The sequence below is a fragment of the Triticum dicoccoides genome, chromosome 2B (genome assembly GCF_002162155.2).
Source record: "Triticum dicoccoides isolate Atlit2015 ecotype Zavitan chromosome 2B, WEW_v2.0, whole genome shotgun sequence".
NCBI classification, from domain to species: Eukaryota; Viridiplantae; Streptophyta; class Magnoliopsida; order Poales; family Poaceae; genus Triticum; species Triticum dicoccoides.
The window spans coordinates 633,455,579-633,461,654 of NC_041383.1; the positions used below are offsets into that span (position 1 = coordinate 633,455,579).

A 6,076-nucleotide genomic window follows, 5' to 3' on the forward strand; every position below is an offset into this window, starting at 1 on the left:
GAATAGGATATTACAAGTTTTAATTATATTCATTTTAGGGAATTACAGATATAAAGATAGTATAAGTGTGACCACATGAGATAGCCTGCATGAGATGGCAACTAGCAACAAAAATCTTACTCCCTCCATTCCTAAACATAAATATTTATAGAGATTCCATTATGGACTGCATACAGATGTATATAGATGCATCTTAGAGTGCGGATTCACTCATTTTGCTATATACATCTCTAAAGACCTATATTTAGGAACGGAGGGAGTACAAGATAAGAAAAAAATGGTTACCACTATAAGCAAGTAAAGGAGTAAGTTTACCATAAAATTTAATGGAAGGTTCACCAGGAAATGCCATTCTATTCCCATTCCATGATAAGATATTCATTCTGCTTCTGTTATGTAAATACCATTTACACTATGCTTTTGTTTCTTAGTGGAATGGACGGAACGTTTCCGTCCAGTTTTCATCCCTAGTTTCCGCCCAGTTTTCATCCCTAGAAAGAAGCATGTAAACCCACACGGTAGCTCTGTCCATAAAACGTAGATACTACAAAATGTAAGTTAAAAATTATAATAATTACATTGCTATATCCACTCATCTCTGTCAGTGATTATATTAAGGTACATGATGTTTTAACTGGTAAAAGGTAAAAGAGTAATGCTGCATCTACAAAGATTTACTTAAAGATTTTACGTACAAACTAATGTGGAGAATTGTGATTGGTTGGTAATAGGGGGATGATGGGGCCCACCTTACTTAAAATGGGGGGGGGGGGGGGGGTTAGTTTGAAAGGTTAAGTAAACATTTCTAAGTCTTTGTACGTGTAGCATTACTCAGATAAAATATGCTAGAAAACTCAACAGAAAGTATACATCCTTAAGTACCTTTTAATTAATGAAGCATAGACGACGGATCTTCATAACTATGGCCAATGTTGTACGTATACCATTCTAGCCGATAGATATCTAAAACTATAACTAACCTAAACATATCTACCCTTTTGCAGTTTAAATAATGTTAGAGTTGCGTCGAATATACTATACAAGATAGGTTACAGTTGGACTTGTAGTTTTGTATCGCGTTTACATAAGATGTGGAGTCGTGTCCTAGTAGACACTTGTATCTTAGGCCTCTCATATATAGCAGGGGTAGACACACGATGTAACCTATGCCAACATAATAGCACCGAAACGCAGGGGATGCCGACGACATGTGCCGGTGTCTAGGGCGACCGGGTGCGGTATTGTAGCGGTGTCATGGGGAGGAGCGCTCATAGCCAGGCCCCGAAGATGTAGCATATCAGTGAACCTCGTCAACAAATTTCGGTGTCGTGCTCGTGTGATTGCTTGGTCCTCGGATGACCGACGATATGCCTCGGTTTTATTCTAACAAGTGGTATCAGAGCTACATTGTTCGGAGGTTGTGGAACATTAATCTAGAGGATGAAGAAGCAATCGCGTGGTTGGATGCCTAGGCGGTGGTGAGTTGCAGCAGCAGGTCATGAGAAAGCGACTCGGCAAGATGCGGCGGCGTGTCGTGCGCGGACAGACAGGCAGCAGGCCGGGCCCCTGGCTGCGAAGCGCAAGGCGCGTGCGTGGGCTGCAGCCGAGGAGAAGCCAGGCAAGTCACGGGCCAAGCGGCAGCTGGTGAGCGTGTGTACGCGTGCATATGGAGGAGCGCAAGACCAGAGTCGTGTACATCTAGGTATCGATCGATATTTGTTTGGAGACCAAAAGGAGGACCGAGTCCTCGTGTGACACAGCGAGGCAAGAGACATATCCTTTCGGCGGCAGGGAAAATCCATTGACACATGATTCACATCCATCGGGAATTAGCAAAGAGGCATTGGCAAGGCAAAAGCAATTAGCATCAGGAGTGAAAGCCAAGACAGGAGCTGCTCACGTGAAGACGAAGTCTGGTTGGTTTTGCTAGTAGCAGTGTTCGTGTACTTTGCACGTCGCATGGAAAGGCCGGATAATTTTTTCACATGGTCAGCTGTATGAAGAACCAGGGTGCCAGCGGGTACCAGGTTTGAGGTGGAGAAGTTTAAGGAAATGAAAACCTTGGATTATGCCAGACAAAGGTGAAAGATTGTTGGCGCGACATGGATGCTTGAAGAAGTTGCAGAAAGTCATGTCAGCTAAGATGGAATTATCATGTGATGGATGCAAATTCACGGAAGACGATTTGGGAGCCTCGAGCGTGTCGTACAGTCGAACGAGTTCGGCTGGGTCGGACTGGGCAGTCTAACGGGATCGACGTGAGTCGGTTGGAATAGAAGACGATGGTGGGATCGGCGAGGATGACATAGGAGCATGATGCTGATGGTGATAGACTTCTGGGCGTGAAAACAGGTGGCACAGGCCTGAGTGCTTGTGTGGTTTCGACAAGACTATGGCGTGGGGTTGATTCAAGATGGCGTACACATGTGAACTTGAAGTCGACGGGATGTGAGGGTGGACTGATCATCTACCATGGAGTCATGTTGAAGGTGGAGCTGGATTGAGGGGCTACAGTGTAAGGATCCAGCCTATTTAGTGGGAAAAAGCGAGGGACACGTAGTTCGGACTAGAGCCCAGTGGTCTGATGGAAGCGTGAACCTCGTCATCGGTCGGTGATGATCGGTGGTACTCCGCAGTGGAGGTTGAGTGGTGTGGGTTCGCGACCCTTGAGACTCGACCAGGACAGTGGAGGCTCGACGCGGTAATAGCGGCGAGGCATGCGGTACGCATGGGGCATGGAGACGGGCCAGGGCTCTGGTGGTCATACATGTGGTGAGACAACTGCGAATTTTACTCGGGATGACTACAAGCAATGGTGAAATTCCTTCCAGTTTCAGACAGACGGTCAAGAAAGAGCGGTGATGTTGAGTTCAGGCAACTCTTATGTGTGACACCCAATATATGAGTTGTTCACTTTCACGCAGGTCAGTGGTCAGTGTGTGATGGCGTTGAACGGATACTTCGGAAGTTGGGAGCACAAGCTAGAGTAACAAGGAACTTAATTTTGCTCGAGTGTTGACCGTGGTCAAGAAAAGAAGGGACTACAAGTTGCAAGTGGAATCATATGGAGTCTTGGAGTAGCAGCGGTGCTCATGGGATAAGCTCAAGCAAGTCCAATGTACATGAAAGTTTGACGCATGGACGAACTCAAGGTGATGGAGAATATTCGCCAAGGTGGAGTTTGTTAGAGTTGTGTCGAATATAGTGTACAAGGTAGGTTACAGTTGGACTTGTAGTTGTATCGTGTTTACATAGGATGTGGAATCGTGTCCTAGTAGGACACTTGTATCCTAGGCCTCTCATACATAGCGGGGGTAGACATACGATATAACCTATGCCAACATAATAGCACCGGAACACAGGGATGCCGGCGGCATGTGCCGGTGTCTAGGGCGACCGGGTGCGGTATTGTAGCGGTGTCATGGGAAGGAGCGCCCTAGTCAAGCCCCGGGGATGTAGCCATATCGGTGAACCTCGTCAACAAATCTCGATGTCGTTCTCGTGTGATTGCTTGGTCCTCGGATGACCGACGGTATGCCTCAGTTTTATTCTAACAAATAAGCACACCATGTTAAACGGCTCTACTTAGCTCTGCAAAAAAATATCTCTACTCAACAACCCGTGCCTCCAATATTTTCGTAGCATGTGTAGAGGACACATGTCTGTGGTATTGTTAGTGTGGTGTTAATATATTTGATGCCATATTTATATTCATTTTTCGTCACCGATAGGGCTATCTAGTAGGAAACCCGGTAACAGGTGAACGTATTGACGAAAGGTCCAAAGTGCCATTTGCTCACGGATTTGGTATAATATCAGATCAATTATATGAGGTAATTAACCGTCCATCTGCTCATACAATTGTGTCAAAACTGTTGTGTTACAAATAATACTCATAGTATAAATTTCTTTCATACAGATGATATCGGGGCATTGTCAAGGACAAGACTACAAGAATCCTACAAACGTGTTGTGTGCTAAAGCCCTGGGTACTTTCAATAATGTAAGAACACCCATTTATTCCATAAATATGAACTACTCCCTCCGATTCAAAATAAGTGTCATGGTTTTAGTTCAAATTTAAACTAAAACCACGACATTTATTCTGGATCAGACTGAATACTATCTAACCAACTACTGAAGGCTATAACGGTTCTAAATAATCCAATTGCAGCTCCTCTCTGAAGTTATGTCGCCGCATATTTTGTTGATCAAATGCGTGGGGAAACGGCTAAAACATCCGCCAGCTCCTCCTCCACTTGACTGTATTGTGAGTGAGCATCATGCATACACCTCTACCCTATATGTGTTCCACTTTCATTGGACTGACCCGATCATGCGTACCCGATGGATCAGGACTACGCCCACTACCTATCGTATTTCTGGGCGAACGACGAGCGCACCCGAGACGCCCTCGGCGTCAAGGACGGCACCGTGGACGAGTGGGTGAGGTGCCAAGATGGCGGCCTCCCGTACACCAGGGACCTCCTAAGAGCATGCTTGGATACGTTTTAGTCCCATGATTAAAAGTAGTGGGACTAAAACTTGCTAGTCTCACCCATGCTTGGACCCAAGTATTAAAGAGACTAAAATCTAGTTGCTGAGCATTTATTATCCTCCAAACCCTCCAATCCAGAACTAAGGAGAGGAATTAAATGAGGAGAGAGAGAGCTAATACATATTTTAGTAGGTTTCCCATGACTAAAAGATTTTAGCCTCAAGACTAGTCCTAGCCTCTCTTTAGTCCGGGGTGCTTGGAACTTTAGCCTCTAAAAGAGACTATTTTGAGTCAGACTAAAAATAGTCCCTTGTATCCAAGCATCCTCTAAGTAGCATCAAGTATCACCGGAACGTTACAGCCAACGGCTACCGCGCGCTTGTATACAGGTCTTGACATTTTGCCCTGTTACTACTGCATAATAAACTAGGATCGGTTGGAGTGAGCCAGCTGAAAGATTGTTCGATAAAAGGTGATTTCATTATCTCAAAATGTAGCATCAAGCGTATACGAACCAGCTGAAAGATGGAGCGTTATTCTGATAGGATTTTGTTTGGTGTCCATTGCAGCGGCGACCACGATTCGGTGGTGCCGCACCTGGGGACGCAGGCGTGGGTGAGGTCGCTTGGCTTCCCCATCGTCGACGAATGGAGGGCGTGGCATCTCAATGGCCAGTCTGCCGGGTTCGTCATTGTTTCATTTTGGTTGCATGCTCTGTTTACTTCACTCTCTGACAGTAATTCATCTGCTTTCTTTTCACTGGTTTGCAGATTCACCATAACTTACTCCAACAACACGACATTCGCAACCGTAAAGGTAAGCAAATTACTCCCCCTTCTCTGCGTGTGTTGGTGGTGGGATGCTCTGGTTTAGTAGACCATCGGTTCTAAATTGCTGCTCTGGTTTTGGTTTTCAGGGAGCCGGTCACACGGCGCCTGAGTACGAGCCTGACAGGTGCTTCGCCATGTTCAGCCGTTGGATCCTGAATCAACCACTCTAGTCTATTTGTATTCTGCACTGTGAAAAATAAACCCTGCACATGTAGTTCCCACAAAACAAACGTGCACAAGCAAGATGTGTTGATGCAAGATGTGAGTTCCTGACTTTGCAGTGGGGTCATCTCCCCGGTGCGACAATTTTCAAACAAGAAAAGAAAACTACACAATGCTAAAATCAGCAGTTTTGCTGCCACCAAGGTCCACTTTGGACAGGAACAGAAGCGCTGAACATCAAAGATGTTGTAGAAGATTGACATGCGAGCCCATTCCGGCTGACGCCACCAGAACAGCCTTGTTGACCTCCGATGTCGTTGCCGCTACATCCCGATTGCCTGTGTTGCCTTCCAGCCCTGGAATTGCCTCGGCGGATTGTTAAGAAAATCGATAACTGGTAGCTGCTCGGTTGACTTGGGAGTAGCGATTAATTGATGAATCGGTAAATTAACTGGATTAATGAGTCGACCATTAATCGGTAGATTAAATAGTAACCTAGCAACATATATCTATATATTTATGTACTATACCATACTCTCATGTTCTCAGTTATGTAATATATACCAAAATATGTTACAATTTGGTC

The 6,076-nt window shown here is 45.4% G+C and overlaps 1 pseudogene; it reads left to right on the forward strand.

Moving 5' to 3' along the window:
• The window catches only part of LOC119361068, a 36,377-nt pseudogene extending 30,802 nt beyond the window's left edge, over positions 1 to 5,575 (forward strand).
• Positions 5,576 to 6,076: the final 501 nt, after the last annotated feature.